Source organism: Lepidochelys kempii, chromosome 4 (genome assembly GCF_965140265.1).
Source record: "Lepidochelys kempii isolate rLepKem1 chromosome 4, rLepKem1.hap2, whole genome shotgun sequence".
In the NCBI taxonomy this organism is placed as follows: domain Eukaryota; kingdom Metazoa; phylum Chordata; order Testudines; family Cheloniidae; genus Lepidochelys; species Lepidochelys kempii.
This window is the reverse complement of record NC_133259.1, coordinates 74,122,390-74,143,210: the sequence shown is the minus strand read 5'-3', so window position 1 is coordinate 74,143,210 and position 20,821 is coordinate 74,122,390. Positions and strand designations below refer to the sequence as shown.

General features: G+C 38.9%; 1 protein-coding gene across 2 annotated transcripts in view; it reads left to right on the top strand.

Moving 5' to 3' along the window:
- Positions 1-20,821, top strand: part of VEGFC (vascular endothelial growth factor C) — a 206,610-nt gene that overhangs the window by 167,388 nt on the left and 18,401 nt on the right. The window contains exons 8-9 of one of the 2 annotated variants that reach the window (XR_012158639.1): positions 4,905-5,057; positions 10,582-16,614. The gene's annotated coding sequence lies outside the window, so the exon portion shown is untranslated. The remainder of the gene's footprint in view (positions 1-4,904; positions 5,058-10,581; positions 16,615-20,821) is intronic. The other variant, XR_012158640.1, reaches the window with a different exon arrangement.

The window sequence follows — 20,821 nt, the reverse complement described above, 5'->3', positions numbered from 1 at the left end:
GTGTGAGATAAAAAATCCTACATGTTAAACATATTTATCTATCTATATTGATAACAGTGCTTTATATTACTACACTGGAAAGAATTTTTAATTCCAATTTACTTTTAGCTGTTTATGTCATATGGGCCTGATCCAACACCCATTAAAGTCAAAGGGACCCTTTCCAATGACTTCTGCAGGTGCTGGATCAGACTATCAGTATGGTCAGTGAAAGGTGAATGAAGTCAATTTCACTTTGCTTTATAGTCAGGTTCACTTTCAATGTCTGCATACCAGAGCTTGCAATGCAATGCTTATTTATTTAAAAATAACTGTTCGCATTTCAATTTAAAAACTCACAGAATGTGTGTAATAGTTGTGCCTACTCCAAAGGTCCTACTGTCATCACAACATGGCTCTTGGGTTTTGTACTTGTTTTAATTTAAATTTTGGATGAAATTTAAATTGACAGTGTCCCCTTTATCTCCCCCCCCCCAATGAAATTTGGTTCAGTTTAATTTTAAGCAACCTTCACCACCACTGCCTACACTGTCTGTAATTAGCAGTAGTGAAATTATATAACCTATTCACATCTCAAGATGATGATTTTGTTAATACCAGAATTTGTTGGGTAACTTTCAGAATAAGATGACATTGTCCTGAGTGTTACTAGATGACAATTTCATACTGCTTGGCAGTTCCAGAGCTGTGGCAAATCCAAGAATAAAGCCTGTTAATCTACCTCATGTGAGTAGTCCCATTATTAACTTTCAGTGTGCTTTACTAGCATAGATAAGACATGTTCCTTGGCCCTTTGAGTAATGACTTTATTTTCATGAGATATTCATGACCTCCACAGAGCATTACAGGCAAAGGTACAACTTTTTGTATATTTGCTATAGTTTCATTAACTTGTAGGATAAATTTAATTTGTTAGAACTCAGCTACATTCATCAAGTAGGAATTCTGTTAGTTTTACATGATGTGCACTTTGTTCTTTTGCTGCAGTCTGTTGGTTTATCATTATAGCTGTTGACATAGATAATCATTATTGAACATTTATATATTTCTTGAGACCAATGCATTTCCCAGGAGAAAGGCATTACTTTGATTTTTAGTTTATGCATAAAAGTTAAAATGACTTAGGAATGCAAAACATTTTGAGAGGAACAAATCTTATTATGTAAACTCAAATGGAGTGAAATGTCCTGAAGACAGGAAAGTAACAGTATAAATTCTCCTCCATGTCCTTAATAACTCTGACTTTTCCTCAAGTCTTCCAGGAAAAAAACAGAGTTCTAAATGGCAAAATGTTTTATAAAGTCAACATGAAGCGTCTGTCTAGCATTAACCGCAGGACTGCCATTGGTTCCACAGTAGAAACTCAGGGCAGAAACCTGAGAGGCTTCCTATTTAATGCTGTTATCCTTATTAGTCAAGCTACCTGCACATATTACCAGAGCCAACTGTCTGCAGGGGTAAAATTCTTAAATAGAAGAATTTCTTTTACATTTTCTAAGGCTGTGAAACAAACTGTAAAAAGATGGTATTGTCAAATTCTGCTCTCATACTGTGTAACCCCAGAGGAATGTTAAGAGGAATGCAGCCTAGTGGCGCCAATTCTCCTTTCATGCTGGTGTAAATCAGGAGTAACTCCACTGAAGTCAATAGAATGACACTGACATAAAAACAGTGAGGAGAATAATTATAACATTAAGGCTATCTATTCATCCATGTACTTGCACCACGCCCATCACTGTAATATCTCAGCATTTGATTACTTCTACAAGGAGCATGCAAATTCTCACTTTCACTTTTTCCATCCCTCTGCTGAAGATAAAACATTTGTGTACATATCTTTTTAGCTTAGAATCACTGTTCCCTATCAACTGATTTTAATGGCACAAGGATTGCGCGGGGGGGGGGGGGGTTATTCCCCAAACTCATCAGATCTCTGCCTGTAATGCCTCCTTCCCTGGCATAGTTAAATAACCTTTTGCACAGCAAAGTGAGCATAGCAGACTGACATGCAAGACATCATCTAGAAAACAAAACTTAACTGCCTCAGATCTCAGATGTATAGATTTTGGGTTTAAGTACTTCCTGTCTGCTGTGGATGGCCTGCTAGAAAAATGATAGCTGGAGTAAAGTCTGATTAAATTAGAAACAAAATATTCCTGTTGAAATTACAGTTCAAGCTGCAAGCAAGTGACAAGCGAAAAGAGATCATAAAGTGCAAGAAGGATGAACTAGCTGGAGTGGAGAGGTCAGATCTTGCACATATTTGGAACTTCTAATCCTCTCATGTGGAAGATTGATGAAAATCTGGTGGCTGAAAATGATCAGTTAGCTATTTAAGGAACTTTTCAAAGTCTGAAAACCTGACTGACTAAGGAACTGGTATTAGTTTGCATAATGCAGATTACATAAATGTCAAAGCTAAGGGCCCGAGGGAGTTAGCAAACTACTTCGAATTTAAAAAAAAAAGTCACACAATATGTCTAACTTCAACTTCAGTAACAACTTCTTACACAATAGCAGTAAAATACCTTTTGATTACTTTATTAAAATAAGTGGCCCCCCTTTTTGTTTTTTAACCACAAGTGAGTATTTATTAAGAAAAGTTGCATGTTTTGCTTTACATGTATTTATATGCTGAAAGTTCAATTAAGATAATTTCCTTAACAAAATGCAGACAGTAATCAGAGGGATAGTCATTCCAGACCACATTGAAAAAATAAGAACTGCTAAAATCTAAGTATCAATTTTATAACAGCTCACAAGTCCCTTGAGAGGCCTCTTCAAAGTTTATTTGGTTTTGCTGTGTCAAAGGGAAAAAAAGAGGGAAAAAGTACGTGGTGATATGAAAACGCACACACTTGGGATGTACTAAGGAGGATGGTTTGCTGCCAACAGGTAAGAAGAGCTATGGGAAACCATTTTCCTCACCAGAATAACTGACAAACAAAAATAATAAAATAAATAACACTTCTTCAGGCTCACAGTACAAAAGCCAACAGATTTTTTCTATCATCTAACTTATTTTTAAAGTGAAAGGTAGATTATGCAGGTAGAGAGCTGTAATTTTCACACCAAAATACCCTCTACACAAAACAGCTTGGCAGTTGTTTGTTTTAAACTGTTTAACGATGCATAGCCTCAAGACATAGTATAGCGAGGATGCAATGGATTGGTAACAAAATATGGCTTTATTAAAGTCCAAATACAAAAAATAACACTTATACAACAGCATTAATAGCACATATTATACTTAAATGTGTGTAATTTGAGGTCAGCATATTACTTCCCTCTCACAGGTTAGTATCCAGAATTTGTCAGCCTGGATATGGTGGGCTGTTTGCTTCATTCGCACGAGTAGAAGCATTCCTGATTGGCTTCCCAAGGGAAGTCCTGTCATTTTAAAAGTTGCTACTGCACCACACTGGGATAGGTAGTAGCTAAAATATTCCAGATGTGCCGATGTCCCAGCACACGCCAGGCAGACACCTATTCTTCCTCAGTGAAGGGAGATGATCTCCTTAGGTTTCCTAAGTCTGGTCAACATAACATTTTCACCTTACATAGTAAAACTGTCACAAACAACACAGCAGATACCTTTTTTAAAAAAAATCAGTGCTTGCCAAATGAAACCACGTTGTTGCCTCCTATATTAGGTATATAGGAAATCTGTGTTTTTTGGGCAAAGGATGACTTTAATGATGAACACTGTATCCACCACATATGCTACATTATAAAACTAATTATCTTGCTCCCTATCTTGTGGCCCTCATTGATCAAACCCATTGCCAAAATATCCCAAACTAGAAGGAAGTTGAAGAACATGGGCAACGGACAGAGTCATCACTTAGGCAGTATCTCAAGGCAGCAGCTTACTGTTAATGACCAGTTACAACAGTCAGCAAATATATGGCCACTGCAAATGCCATTGTTCAAAAATAGCTCATCAGTTAAAGCCCAGAAAAGGGATCCCAGATCCAAGGGCCCAAAAAAGAAAGCCTCTGTTGTTGGATTACATGTATCCATGCCCAAGCTTTCTAGTTGTCATTGTGGCTTCTAAAATGCAAGGATTAGATGGTACAGAGATGATTTCATACATGAATGTACATTCTCAATACTAAACACGATCTTCCAGATTTTTCCAAATCCTACACAAAAGTGCAGCCTCCCCCCTACTGAGGTACTCATTTTATGTGTCTGTTTAATCTACCTAGACAGATGCCTTCACAAGGTGAAAGGAAAGGCTTAATCTGATCATAGAATATCTGGGTTGGAAGGGACCTCAGGAGGTCACCTAGTCCAACCCCCTGCTCAAAGCAGGGCCAATCCCCAATTTTTGCCCCAGGTCCCTAAATGACCCCCTCAAGGATTGAACTCACAACCCGGGGTTTAGCAGGCCAATGCTCAAACCACTGAGCTAACCACTGCCTTTGGATGTAAAGTCTCAGCAGCAGACACATAAACAAGTCTTGCTTCCAAAGTACAGAGTTTACATGGGAATGAATATTGATGTCTCTTGTCTCTTGAAACTGGAGCCTATGCTGCATAGAAAAGGGACTTCCTTATACCTTTAACAAAAAGAAAAGGAGTACTTGTGGCACCTTAGAGACTAACCAATTTATTTGAGCATGAGCTTTCGTGAGCTACAGCTCACTCCTTTTCTTTTTGCGAATACAGACTAACACGGCTGTTACTCTTATACCTTTAACAGTTTTCTATAGAGAAAATATAATCGGGAACACTCCCAGAACTGGCTTCTATTAGGGCCTTCACTTGTTCTATTCCTGAAAGGCCCTAAATTGTCCTTTCCCCTGTAAGAATGTTACCCTTTGCTTGTTTTATGTACACTCCTGTTGATTGCTCCTGTTGCACAAAGTTTTGAGGTTTTCTTCAACTGTTGTATATAGTAGCTAAGGAACCTGGGGAACCTGCCAAGAAGAGATCCTAAAGAGAGCTGCTCAATGGAAATAAATTCTATGATGGCCGTTCTGTTTGTAGACGGAAGGAACACCAATCTGTCCAAGTTGTTGTCTCTGCTGAACAGAAAACCAGTCTGGCAGGTAGGGAAAGTCACTTTTCTTGGCTGAATTTCCCCTTCCCCATGTACCCTGATAAGAGGGGGCAAGCATCAAATAAATCCGTACTTAACTAAGTTTGCCTTTAGACTACTTTTTTCTTTTTTTTTTTGTTTGAATTATTCCTTTATTCTAATCACTTAAAATTTACCCTCAGAATCTGCCAAACATTGCGTAATTGTGTTAAAGATCTAATCTTCCTCCCTTGTCAATGTAAATTACAGAAAACAATATTAAGCTTATACTCTAGAGAGTTTTAACCACAATTTATGCAAAGAACATTTCAAAATTTTCATATAACTTAATATGATTAATTATAGGTCTAATACTATTCATAAATTTTCAAGAAAGAAAAATAAATACAGATTTTTAATGACAGACATTCAAAAGCAAAACAATAGCAAGAAGTGGCTCCTCGCTCTTGCATAAGCCTTTTCAAACTAGCAAAGATGATTGTGATCAGTGTTCAAGGCAGCTGCTTTTAGGATTTGATTCTATGAGATGTTCAGCATCTCCTGAAGCATGTGGAGTGCCCTTAACTGCCAAGGACTTAAGCAGACTTCAGGGGGAGTTGAAGGCACTCAGCACCCTGCAAGATCATCCCTGGAGCCCTAATACTCAATTCCAGTAATTCTGTTCTTAGGAAGCCAATATAAAGTCTAGGAGGACTTGTGACACCTTAGAGACTAACAAATTTACTTGAGCATAAGCTTTCGTGAGCTACAGCTCACTTCATCGGATGCATTCAGTGGACAATACAGTGGGGAGATTTATATACATAGAGAACATGAAACAATGGGCGTTACCATACACACTGTAACCAGAGTGATCAGGTAAGGTGAGCTAGTACCAGCAGGAGAGCGGGGGGGAGAAAAAACTTTTTGTAGTGATAATCAAGGTGGGCCATTTCCAGCAGTTGACAAGAACATCTGAGGAACATCAGAACATCTGAGGGGGTTTGGGGGGGAAATAAACATGGGGAAATAGTTTTACTTTGTGTCATGACCCATCCGCTCCCAGTCTCTATTCAAGCCTAAGTTAATTGTATCCGGTTTGCAAATTAATTCCAATTCAGCAGTCTCTCGTTGGAGTCTGTATGGAGTAGAATCTTAGTGGAGTCTCTCTTGAGCCAGTTCTCTCCCTTTCCCACAATCTACTTTTTTCCAGGCAGGACAGCAGCAATGTTTTCACAAGAGGAATAGGGTAACATTATTGTCTATAGGCAGCACTCTGGAACCCCTGCATATAGAATTTCAAAACTCGACATGAACTGGAAAAGTTCATGGTTTGGGGAAAAGAAAAGAACTTAGAGATGATATATTTCTAATTTCGAGGGTTCTTCAGAATAGATTTACCAAGGATTCTGATTACCTTGAGCACAAAGTAAGAATATGTAAGTATTCCAGACATGCCAAACCAAAACTACTATTTAAAAATAGGCTAAAAAAATCATGTTCTTACTAAAAGTACAGTTTACGTATTTTGTTGCTTGCAGTACAACATATTTTCTCAAAAATGTTTTGGAGGGAATATTCCTATAAACAGGGATTTAGATAATCAAGAAAACTTAGGTAAGTGACACGTGCTGCAGACCATAATTGAGATTCAGATCAAAAGGAAATTTCAAAGATTTGCATTTCAAACTGGAGGAAGAGAGGGGAATATTCTTTTTTTTTGGCCAATATAATGGACTGCTTCACATTTATTTATGTATTCATTTTTTATTTAGAAAATATGCTTCTCTACAGTAAACAAAATCTTAAGCAAAGAAAACCTATACAAAGAACAAAAAGTCAAACAGATTACAGGGACTTTCTCCCCCAAAACTCCACATCTTCCATAGTCTCATCCCCGACCTGCTCAGAGAAAGATCTGCATGAATTCATTGATAAGCCTTGCACCCTGCTTTTAAGATTACCAGAACTGCTCCCTTGACTGGGCCATCAGACCCTGAGTTCTAGAGTCCAGAACCCTCTACCAAGAGCACTGCTTCCTTTCTCAGACATTTATTGGCTCTATCATAGACAGTGTTGATGGTAAGAAAGGCACTATGCCTGGTACCCAGGATTGAAACCAGGTAGAACTGTATGTATCAAAACCTTTTTGAATGAATTGTGTCCAGAAACAAATAAGGAAACAGTGAAGCTTCTGAAGAGGTTATATGTTCTCGATGACTGACAATGCAAAGCAAGCAGGAAGCAATATTAGCTGAAATTTCTGAGTGGGAGTCAAATGTGGCCCCATGCTGAGCATATAGCAGTAATCTCGCTGGGAGATGATAGAAGTTGGATTACTGTTGCAAGACCCATATTGGAGAGTGTATGTGCAGTTATGTAACTTAAATGGAGATGGGAAAAGGCTTTCTATCAAGCAGTGCTACCATGGAATTCAGGTACAGTCAGAGGTCTAGAAGCCAACCACATATTACATTCACAATGGGCGGATGTACCCTGTCAATAACAGCAGTGCTGGTAAATCTCATGATTCTGTGGTGAGTCTTGTGACATTTGTTGTTTTTCTTAAAGCTTCAGTTCCTGGTATACTTCAATTCTATACAAATTTCAGCTTCTAGCTTTCCTGTTTTCAGGGAAAATCTTGAAAAGATGACCCAAGTGTACCTTAAAGGCTCAGGACCCAGAAGGCAAATTAGAATAACCCAATTATTTAATTGCATGCTTTTTGGAATACTTGGAATTAGCATTATTATAATTGGGACAGCAAAACCTGCCACTCTGCCCAAATGCTTTCTTCTCCCTACTGTCATAACTTCTACCTTGTCTGCACTGAACTTTAGAAAATCCAGGCTTCTCTCACTGCTCCATACCCCCACCCCACTAGCACAGCTGAACTTCTTCCTAACTCTGTACTGTTGTTACTGCCACTTCTCTACACCACTCTGTGTCTTGAAACCACAACCCGCCATTTACCCATAGTCTTCCTTCCTCTTCCAGTAGCAGAGAGTGCTTTTAAGCTGTCTAACAAAGAGAGGCTGAATGTAATGTCACACAGATTTCCCTGTTAGTGAAATAGCATTATCTCAGAAAGTTAGCTCAGCGAGGAAATTTCAAGTTCCAAATATTCACAATTCTCTCAAAACATGCAGCTACCATTTCTGGTAATTACTTGGCACAACTTCACCATAGTAGAGTGAAAGCAAGATCTGCATATGCAGGTTGTGTAGCAATTACCACAAGGTAATACCGTTCTACACATTATTTCATTTAATATGAAAATAAATAGCAACAAAAGCTAACCCCTATATCGATCAATTTAGCCCTCAAAAAGATTTTTCTCCCTTAAATTCACATAGGATAGGTAGGAAAACTGCTTCTGCTGAACACACAGTTTCTTTCATTTCACTTTAGTGCAGAATACCAATAACATTTTAATTATAACCAAAGTAAAAAAAATAAAAACTATCTAATGTTGTGCCCTGGGCAACCAGCACTATTTTTGATGAGAACACAAAGGCCAGAGACACACTAATGGACCTTGATAAGTAGTTTTCAGTGTTGTAGCAGTGTTGGTCCAAGGACATGAGCGCACCAAAGTTGTTTCAATAAAAGATATTACCTCACCCACCTTGCCTCTCTCTTGATAAGGAGTTTCAGTTCTTTTCAGAAAAGGGCAATTCATAAAGTGTTTCCCTGCTCATTTACTTCCCCACATACAGGCTTGTAGAGTATTTGCTTATATAATATGTGTAACTCTGTCACCCCAGCTGCATCTTTCCACGTAGCACTGTAAAACTGCACAGCTACTTGTCCAAAACAGGAAACATGATGGTTTTGGATCAAAGCCCTGGTTTTCTTTCTAGAGTAGAAATGTAGGAAAATTACATGACATTAGATTCAATTCATTAGTCTAACATTTGCACAGTAGTCAACCTACCCGAATGTTTCAGCACAAACGGCAGTGCCAAGTGATTGAATTCCCGTTGGACACTTATGCAAAAAACATTAATGTCTTCAATTAAGATTTTTCAAACCACTATTTAATTCAGATATAAAGCAAAACAGGAATAAGCGGAAAGCTTAAGGTTTGCAGACTTATTTGTGCTATTCCCATTAACAGGAGTCATATTATCCTGCATGGAAAATCTATTCTGCATTATATAATAAATATCAAATGACTGACCATATAACATATTTAATATGGATTACGAACAATGTAATGGACACATAGCTCTAGGGGTTGAGAGTCAAAGCTATGCGCTAATTAGTTTATCTGTTTAACACAATAACTTTCTTATTAAGTTGACAGTAGATGTATGTTTTGTATCTCTAGCGTAGAGCTGTACTCAAAAGCATTTCTTAATGTTAACATCCTGAACACGGACCATGTGGTGTTTGTGAGTTTGTTCACTTCTGTCTCTACTCAAAACATTCATTGGTCGCCGTTACACAGACTGTATTTGCCAACAGTTACTGCATAGTCATAAATAAGATACCACAGTTTTGCCCCATATTTGAAATAGGAAATAACTGTGGAATCTCAGATACCACACTGTGGTAATTATTGGCAAATGCTGCCTGCTTACAATGATAAATCCACAAAGAAAACCTGATTGGGTGATTCAGAATAAACCAGGTACGTGCCAAGTAGCCACAGACAAGGACTTCTGATTTGTTAAAGGAGGTCAAAATGAGTAGGAACCCTAAATTAGACATCCAGTAGATCAATTCATAAGATATTTCCTAATTTATTCATCTTTGCTGTTCTACTACAGAGTGTCCGAAATAATTCACAAACTTCATAGACAGTTCTTGACGTGAGGGGGAAAAAGACAGTTGCAGACAGAGGTTTGAGGGAAACCAGATGATGGTCTTGTCACTGAAGAGACTTTACTTTAAAAATTGATCTGCCTTATTAATTTCTGTTGCAATAAAATCGTTCCCTTGTACACTGATAGATGGTAATTAAGTTCATGATCCTGTAAAGACTTACACATATGCTTAAATTTTAAGCATGTAGCTGGTAGCATTGTATCAATGGACTATTCACATGCTTAAAGTTAACCATGTGGAGAAGACTTTACAGGCTTTAGACCTAAAGTTGCATTCCTAATGTATTCCTGCCCAAAAGGGCAGAGTATCAAACTGTCCCATAAAAGTTACCCAGGTTCCTAATTGCTAGGATTCTGAGAATTAACACTTGACATTATTTCAACTATCGCTACAATTCAGAAATCTGGAAAGGTAAAGCTGGTTTATTTCATTTATAACTGTAAAATGAAACCCAAAGATTCTTGGATCTAAGTCAGTAAGATTTTAATATAAAGTCTTCCTTATGTCCTAGAAAAGTATTTGCTCTTTTTGTGGAATTAATGTTGGGGCCATAAAAGAATTTAGATTTCTTTTCTATGGGACTGGATTTGACATATTTACTGATTAAAGAAACAAAGCATGAAGTAAGCTTAAGCAGGTTCAGACCTTACTTTCATGTTTGTACATATTTTCAGTGCTTTTCCCTATCCTCAATTGCTTTAGCTTCCTTTCTTGTCTTTCAGATCATCAATGTAAAAGGAAATGGAGCTGTATCCACCTGAGTCACATTTCACCTGCAAAGCTAGAGTGTCAAAGTTAAGTACAAGCGTTTTTTCATCCGGTATTAAAAAAAAATAGGTAAACGTGGGATGTCTGCCACTATTTATGAGCTGCATGGAGCATTCTATTTCTTGGGTTCACCCTAAGAGTATGCGCCAGGCTTGAGTACAGAATGAAAAGTTTTACAACTATAGTTTCTCTTTATTTAGCACATACTTATTCCGTGAGTCATTTGTAGTAACTGATGTGCTCGTTAATGTAGATAATGGATATCATAAAAAAAAAACCCTGATATTTACCCTTTGAGTGGTTTATTTAGTGTTAGAGGATTGGCTTCCAGCAGCATAAAGAGATACAGCGTCTCAGTTGTTCTCTGCTGCATAGGGGAGAGAATTCCATTTTGCCTTTCAGCCAAAGGGTCCTGGCTGACCAGAACCCCCTCAGCGACCAGTCCTTAAAGCAGATAGGATGGGATTCGGAGAGAAGCCAGTGACCCATCCAAGCAATCACCAATCACAAGCTGGACCTAACAGGGAGAAAAGGAGCCCCCAGAGTTTATAGCGAGATGGACAGAACAGTCTGCCATCCTCACTTCTTATGTTTTCAGTGCTCTGGAAGGATTTGGGGACCTGCTTCACAAAATGAAAGGTCTGCCTTAACAGTGAGAACTGCAGTTACTTCACTTAATTAGGAAATGGCTTGAGGGTGAATAAAGTCCTAATCCGTAAGGGCCCTCTGCCAGCTGAAGGCTCACTCAGAACTGAAGGGACATGTGGCCCCACATTGCACACTGGCAACAAGACTGCCTTGTTCTTATGATCATTTTACTGTAAAAAAAATATGTTCAGCCACTCCTATAGGGCTCCAGCAAAAAAACAGTGTTCCTATGGACCATCTGTGTGCCACTGACCAACCAAGAGCTGAAAATAAATGCTGGGGTTACACCCACATGCCTTTTTATTCTATGTGGCATTTTGATTACATTTAGTTATTGGGATATTTTTATTCGAGGGAGAGTCTGATTATTGTTGTGCGTTTAATTGGTCATTCATCTTTTCCCCTTGATTCTCCTGCCTCTTTCTTTTCCTTCAAGTCATATCTTTTCCACTTCTTTCATTAAACCTTGTCCTTTCCTCAGCTGAACTGTTCACTCCTTTTTAGAACTGGTTTCTCCTGGATTGCTTTTAATTCCTAATGTCCTAGAGATTGTAGGGAAATTAATGTATATTAATATATTCCCCTGGACATTAAGTGGAGGCACTGTGTATTGAGAATCTAGTTTAGCTCCAGTGACTAGTAAGCAAAGGGCTGAAATCTATCAGACCAATGAACCAAAATTTCCCCAGGGTCCACTGTTCCTAAGGAGCAGGTAGTTTCCATCATGACTGAGTATCAGTGGCAGTGACAGAGCAGTATAAAAGTAAAATGATTGCTTAGCTCTTAATTTTACTATAAAACACACCTGATTTTCATATTTATTTGACTTTTAAGTGTCAGGTTTTCAAGTCCAGTCAACCTATCTTGGCATAGGTCCCAAGTAGTTAAGGACAGCAATGGCTTTACACCACCTTTGTAATCCCTAGATCCCAGTTAGAAACTGGGCTACTCCAATGTATGCTGGCAGTACATGATCCTTCAGGGACCATTCACTAGAGCAGAAGACACACCATGCCCCCTGCAATTGGAAACACGATCCTATGCAAGGGAGGAGCCCCGAGGGAATGGTGGAGATTTGGCCCCATTCCAGGAGAGTCCCCAAAATGCTTGAGTTACGGTTGCTTTCTGACCTCTTCCACTGATACCACAGTGGAAAGGAGTCAGACTGGGAGCAAAGAATCAAGTCCTCTCTATCTGTGAAAGGAGAATGTTTCAGACATTCAAAAAAAAAAAAACCTATGGATTTCAGAAGTAGCTGTAGATTTTAGCCAATTGCCTGAGACACTAACAGACAGATCACGGTCCATTTAAGTCAGTGGCAGACTTCCCACTGACTGCAATGGGATCAAGATTTTGCCTGGAAGATCCTAATGAGCAACATACTCACTTTTAAATGTATGATTTATGTTATAATTCGAACACTTGTAAAGATTCTGGTTTTTTTAATAGAATATTTCATTCAGACCTTAGGTCAGAAAACTGTTTATATGATCCCAGTAATGTCTTCCCTCCTTTCCAAGTCAAAATACCCCCATAAGAGCCAACAGTTTGAAATTGGGAGTCTCAAGTTAAGCACATAAATCCATGTTTACCATTAAGCACCTAATTATGGATACATAATTTTGGACACCTGAGTTTGCCAAGTTTTGGCAAAGGTTTTTCATCCAGTGACAAATTGTGTAAGATGGAACCTTAGGTACATTTTGATTTGATAGGACTTCCTTAGGTAGTAGGCTGCTACAAGAAGGAATGCACGTGCAGATAAAAACACCAGAAATCTAGGAGAATTACAATTTTTGGAAGAACATTTTTGTCTTCCTATCAAAAGACAAGTATGGTCAAGAGTTTAATAGCATATGCATTTTATGTGATGCTTTCAGCACTTCATATGGTTGTAAAATCCATTACACTAAGCAGTTAGCATGCCATTTCCCCCCAGGGTTCTTCATCTTAACCAAGACAATTTTCTGGCATGTCTTATAATTGTGTTGGCTTTAGGCAGCTATAAATTTCATTCTGGGGTTTTTGTGATTTACTTTACAAGACGTTATGTACCCAAAGCTAAACACTGTCACGGCATTACTATTGCACAGTTTCTAGTTAGGAACAGGGTGATAATGAACTTTTTTTAAAATTCTAAGATACTTATATTTGATGGCCATTGACAGCAAGTGCTGTCTGAACTAGTCAATTCAGCAGAACCAAAAGGGTGACCGCACTGGAGAGAGTCTCCACAACAAAGATCCAGATTCAGTGGCTGCAGAGCATGCAGAAGCTCTGTGTAACCTGTTGAGCTCAGAAGCCACACAGGTTACTCATTCTGTTCTGCTGCCCATCAGCACAGGGTCTGAGCACCTTTCAGCAGTGCATTAAGTTACAGACTAGCATCTATCACACTTAATTTTTTCTTCTTTCTCTCTCCAGGTGTGGAGAACTGTCTGTGGATTTATGTATTTTTCTTTTTTAATTGATGTGGAAACACCACATCTGAGAAACAAAATTTCAGCTTTAAGCAGACACAGGGACCAATTACCACCCCAAAGATCAAATAGGTGACTGCTCCTTGCCCATAGGCCCCTATTTTCCCCCCTTCAAAACTAACCCTTCCTAGGGCATTTTTAACCTTTAAAGATCTGTGGTGGCAGGCCCTTTCTCCACACTTAAAGGGAGCATATGGAAATAAGGACTGAGATACTGTAAGTGCAGCTTTTCTCTGGCAAGAGGCCAGTTAACATCTTAATTCTCCCCACCATTCCTGGAAGCAGGCTGTTTTCGCAGCCAGGTGATTGTGCAACTTTCTCTCTTGTATTCTTACTTCAGTCACAGTGGGGCCCAGTATAGGCAGTAGCCTCTCTCTGCTGGGCCTTACTTGAACTCATTTTACTGACCGCAAGACAAAAAACCCAGAGCGTTTCTTACGGAAAAGCTGCACAAGGTGCTGGTCTCAAACAATATCCAAGTACCAGTAAACACTTACTGGAAGGTTGTGGGCTTCCCTCATTAACTTTGTTCCCTGTGACAGAAATTAAGGAGGGAGACTGGGATGGTGGGGTTGTTATTCAAACTTCTTGGTTCAGGTAATGTAAAAAGGAGGTGAGAAGATTCAGATTGATTCTCTTTTCAGACCATTGTAATTTGACTGACTTCACTATCATTGCATGCACTTATAGCTGACTTAAAAGGTCTGAATTTGACTTTAACTCATCCTTAATTATCATATGGTACATATGAAATAAAATTTGCTTGGAAAAGTTCATAGACATTTAAAACAGCAGTGATCATTATAACCTAATTTGGAGAACTCCACAGGTGAAGGGAGGAAGGACTCCTGGCATATTAGTAGTCATTAAATGCAGCCTAACAGTGTCACACAGCAACTCCAATTTGGGATTGGAGCTTGGTATCTTGTTCACAAGCTAACATAGGGTCAAGAGTGGAAGTTAATGTTAATTTTAGGGAATTCATCCTTGGATAAATAATATTGTGCTCCATTTATTTTGGCAGCTTGTTTAGTATTCAATGGTATGTATGACTGTGTAAACAAAGTTATGTTGTGATTAGAATAGTGACCACTCTAGCTAAGGTTGCAAACCAGTTTCCATTATAAGTTGGTTTTCATCCCCTCCTAACTTAAAATATTGTTCTGAATTTTTCCATGTTTGGTTGGTTGAAAGGATGAGTCCAGGTCCTTTACACGCTATTCTGGACAAATGACTTTTCCCGGGGTTAAAAAAAAAATTTAATCACACTATTTTGAGTTGGGCTTATGTAAAACAGGGCTGAAATCAGACTCTGAAATTGGCACAGACATAACCAGTGCTGAGGGCCTCTACTTGGTGTGAAGACACACTGGATTTGATTTTAAAACGTAAAACATAGTCATTAAACTCCATACAGACTGTTGGCAATAGAGATTTTCCTCAAACTATCTCTTGTGGATATAAACATGAATGTTCAGCTAGTGAAATGTGCTGATCTTTGTTCAAGAAGCTTACAAGCTTTGATAATAAAACAAACTGAGGCCCTGATCCTGCAACTGACTTTGGTATGGGCCAGTGCCCTCATAGAGCCAGATGAACATCACATCCTGAATTTGAAGCTCCAGAAGTCCATCCATGTGCTGGGCTAGAGAAAAACTGCTAGGGCAGAGAAGAGGTGCTGAAGAAGCAAGTTGTTGAGGGTATGTCTACATGGCAACTGCAGGATGTGTTGGCATTCCTGAGCTAGCTTTAATCTAGCTAGTGTGTACACCACTAGAAGTGAAGCCATGGCAGCCTGGACTTCAGTGTGGACTAGCCACCAAAGTACCCAGGGTTCTGGGGGGGCTTGTAGAGCCCATGATGAAACCCCTGCTTCCCTACTGTTGAAGCTAGGCTAGCTGAGGTACGCCTGCATATGCTGCAATCATACACCCAGACTGCAACATAGATATACCCTGTGAGGGAGGGCTGGGTTGGAGGAAGATATCTCAGATAAGCAATGTGAACTCCACTGCATCGGCTGTAGGAGCTATTTTTATTCTACTTTTTTGTTTAATGAAAAATATTTAGTAATTTTAGCATACAGCATAAGCTGTAAGATGTGCAATGTGACCGAATAAACTTTTGCATTTCTTTACTTTGTGCTTTAACTGTGCATCCTTAGCATTGCATTTTTCTTTATTTAGCTATTCAGTTACACTATTTTGTTAGTTTATATTATAACTAATATGTATTTCTATCCTGATACAAGTTAGGATCAGTGTATAGTAGCATATTCCTGACTTAGTGAAGTCTTCAGAGCGTGTGCTATTCTTTCAAATTGCCAGTGATATGCATGTCTTCCTTGTGTGACCATATTAAAAAATTAATCACAGAATTAAAATATGGTGGAAGTTCTTATTTTATGCATGTTCTCATATAACTTTTGACATAGGTGGCTCTTTCTGCAACTGATTCTAAGATTCCATTCCCAACAACATTTAAAGTACATTCCATCATTATTTGCATTGCCTGTTATACCCGAGAATCCATTTGATCTCAGACAATATGCAGCAGTTACTATTGTTCTATAAATTGCCTCTATTGGGTTTTCTGTGTGAACATAGTCTAAAAAGTACGTTGGTTGAATCTGTGGTCAATTCAGTCATTCTGAGAAAGCTCAAAAAATCCCGAGAGAGTTGCAAAGAACAATCAACCCCTGCATCAGGAAGTAAAGAGGAAGTGCCAACCCAGTGGAAAATTTATTTATTACATGTTTGAAGGCTGCTGAAATAACAAAACGTCTGACTTTACAGGCAAACAGGGCACGCACAAAGGCAATGGAATTAATCTCACTTTAGGCCAGCGAACGATATTCAAGTAAGTGTTAAAAGTATTTTTTTAAGTCACTCCCATAAAGTAAAAGGGAAAAAAGCAATGTGGTAATATAAATTAAATTAGGCATCAATGAGAAACTTTCCTTGACCTAGCTCCTTGCAGGAAATTGGCTAAATGTAGCCCCTTGGCGCCACGGAGGTCAGGAGCTCTGCGTCAGTGCTAATTCATTTTTCGTGACCACATTGTGTCGGGAAATCCCGATTCCCAGTGTTGAAGTGTTAAAGTGTTAAAACAAGACTTTGAACTGTATGGGATGTGCATACAATATGGTAGACATGAATGAAATTTCATTTCCTCAGCCTTGAAAGCAGTATAATTTTTTTTAAAATGTTCCACAAAACAATCATTACTCGATGCTTAATCACTTTATTTTATGGGGCTTTATATAACTTTTTCTTTGTGGTGGAATACAGATTGGAATAAGAATACCCGATGCAATTCAAAACTTGTGCTATTTTGGGATGGTCACTCAAACAAAAAAATTTTTAAAAAGTTAAACTAAAATTTAGATAAAACCAAAACTGTTTAAAGCCATTGTCATTTGCAAACAAACAATAACAAAAGAATCTAATTCACAGACTTCCAAAGTCAGAAGGAACCACTATGATCATCCAATCTGATCTCTTGCATAACACAGGTCAAAAATATCTCACCCAGTAATTTCTTTATCAACCCCATAACTTCTATAACTATAACATTTCTTTCTAAAAGACATTCAGTTCTGATCTGAAGAATTCTACTCATGAAGAATCCACCGCATCCCTAGATAAGTTGTCTCAGTGGTTAAGTACCCTCACTGTTAAAAACTCTGCTACATATAGAACATATATAAACAGCCACTAACATTGGCTCAATGTATAGGGTGGTTAGGTGCTGCACTATTGACTGTTTTGTTTATTGCTCTTTGGTGGGTTATTTTTGTGGACAATTGAAGATTAAGGTTTATCATGCTCCCAACTTAGTACCTAACTTAATACGCATGCTGCAGCATTCTGCATTAGCTTCAACTTTTCAATGGTCACAAACTGCAGTCGTATGTAGGGCTATCTAATCTTGAAGTGACAAAGGCAGAGATAATTGTGGCAAGGTCCACTTCAGAGGGAAAAGATCGCCCTCTTCTCACCAAATGCAACTGGAAAAAGACATCCTCATGACAACTGCTGCCCGTATCCACAGGCAGCCTGGGATTTGACAACACTACAAAGCTGTGCATCTGTTTTACAAATGGTGGTTACCATCCCTCAGTGAGGCGTGCCAACATATGTCTCAACAACTCCTCCAGCTGTATCCCTCATTCCAACTCTGTTTTGTCTGGATGAAGTTGCAGCCAGCTAGCTCTCATCTAAGCCCAAGTTGTTTTGAAAAATGGACAAGAAGGGGTGTGTTAGGGGAAGAGAGGGAATGAGTCATGAGAAGTGATGTTTGCATCTCTGGGCAGCTAGCGATATTGGGAGGGTCAAAGTGGGTCTTGGTGACTAGGCAAATCTGAGTTGGCATGATAAAAGGGGCATGCTCTAGGACAAGCTGCCCTCTTACAATCTTTGACAGCCAGGGCACAGATATATAGGGCAGATCCAGAATCTTTTCCCAGGGATGTATCAAAGTTTGTAGCCACAGGTATGGTGGTGAGCTACAAGGCCAAAAGATATGTGAATTATCTGGAATAGGGAGGATCAATACTTACCCACCAAAAATATTGAACTGGGTAGCTGAATTATTCTTCATCACTTCTTCACCTGGGGAGCATATACATATTTTTGGCCAGTGTTAAGGAGGGAATGGATAACTATCTACGAACCTATCTAGAGATGGGGAAAGGCAGCCAAGTTAATTGCTGGTCCCTCCTGGTGGCAGGTGTTCAGATATTCATTCCATGGGGGGGTTAGTTCCCTGATAAACTGGAGTTGGAAGTGGATTTTGGAGAAGGCATCCATCCCCTAGAGACACTGGGGAATGGGTTTGGGGTTCCAAATGTCTGGTACAATGAAGAATCAATGCGCTTTCCTTAGCCCCTTAACCCTTATATGAGGGGAAGGCAGTGGAACCAAGTAACGGTGGGACCAGTTGTGGAGGGTGTGGTGGTCTGATGGCAGCCCTTCATTGAAGAGAAATGATTAAGGAAGGAATCATGACCTCCACTGAATGAGTCATTCCTGGGTAGTTCCCAGGAGAGTTTGTTAATGAAGTTGTGCCCTAATTAAACCATATCACTTGTCTTTCTTCCACATGTCCAGGACAATGGACAATTCTGCTCCAGCTGGGTCAGACATGATAGAGTGCACACTGGGAGTTATTGGCATACTGTGAAATCATTATAGTCCAGGTCTCCTCCCAAACGTCTCAGAAGTATCAGGTTGAACAAGAGAGGAAACAATATAGATCCTGTGATCTTGCAGGAAAGAACCTTTATAACGCAAAAACAATTGTTTACAAAAAAAAGGAGTACTTGTGGCACCTTAGAGACTAACAAATTTATTAGCGCATAAGCTTTCGTGAGCTACAGCTCACTTCATCGGACGCATACAGTGGAAAATATAGTGGGGAGATTTTATATACACAGACAACATGAAACAATGGGTGTTACCATACAGACTGTAACAAGAGTGATCAGGAAAGGTGAGCTATTACCAGCAGGAGAGCGGGTAATAGCTGCTGGTAATAGCTCACCTTTCCTGATCATTCTTGTTACAGTCTGTATGGTAACACCCATTGTTTCATGTTTTCTGTGTATATAAAATTTCCCCACTATATGCGTCCGATGAAGTGAGCTGTAGATCATGAAAGCTTATGCGCTAATAAATTTGTTAGTCTCTAAGGTGCCACAAGTACTCCTTTTCTTTTTATGGATACAGACTAACACAGCTGCTACTCTGAAAATTGTTTACAACTATCCTTTGGCTTTTAACAAGAAAATGAGAACAGAGCCACTCATGAGTAACTCCACACAACTTTGTCAGAGGCTGAAAGTCAGTCAACAAAATCTTACAGTCTAAGGTATTAAGAACAAATCTCAAACACTCAGAAGACAGACAAACACTTAGCGTGAAATCATGGTTCTATTGAAGTCAGTTGAAATTACCATTGATTTCAATGGAGCCAGGATTTCACCCTTTCAGTTTTGTCCATTAGTGGGACAAGAACATGAACTAATGCAACCAAAGCAGTTTCACCCAATTCTTAGGTTGACAGATTTTCTTAATCCTTCTGAGTCAAGGAATCAAAAGGATATTGACCACAGGGACCACATTACTTTTTCTCCAACAATTGCAGCAACTTCCTGTTTGTTTCTGGGTAGAATGAAAAGATGTTGATGTGCTATAACGTCCTATATGGTTTGGGTCCCCGAGTGACTGCCTTGTTGCCTGTGTACCACCACAGCAGTTGAGGTTAGCTGAGAAGCTTGAACTATCAGAACCTTGATTTAACCAACTAGGATGTCAGCGTAATTCTCAGCAGCTCTGTCCTCAGCACAGCTGTCTCCAAATTTAGACACATGTGCAAAATAAAATATTAGCTAAAATAATGTTTAAAAAGAATCCATTGTCTATTTCCCAACCCTATAGCAGACACCTGGTATCCCAGTTAAACAGTACATAACAGGATCATATTTAAACCAATCAAAAGTACATCTCAGAGCCAAACCCTGGCCAGCCTGACATACACAATAATAAAGTCTGTTGCTCAGAGAAGTCATGATGATACAGTTTAAAACTGCACCAAGATTATAATAAACTTTGCTAGTGTTTTTCTACTCGCCTCTTTCCCAATTTGATGTAGCACTTAACTTGAGCAAAACAATGGGGAGAAAGCAAATTATCAAGACATATTCCATAACACCTCTGACAGAAAAAAAAGTAATAAAAATGTGGCTAGAGAAAAAAAGATTCCTATAGGCACACCATGTTCTGACAACCAAAGCTGTCTTTATATACATCATCCTTCCCTTAAACTCATTGACGATATCTGTTCCCTCAATATCATGGGACAGACTGAGCAGTTCATATTCCAATAACCTTATTGGATTACGGATTACCTTTTATTCAGATGAAGACTGAACTAGGATCACCTCTTTGACACTCCATACAAACGATGCAACTTATATCAAGTCACACACCTTTCTTCCAGAATAAGCTATGATGGAATTGTCTTCAATCTCCTGGAGATGTAAATATTCTCCCTTCGCCTGACT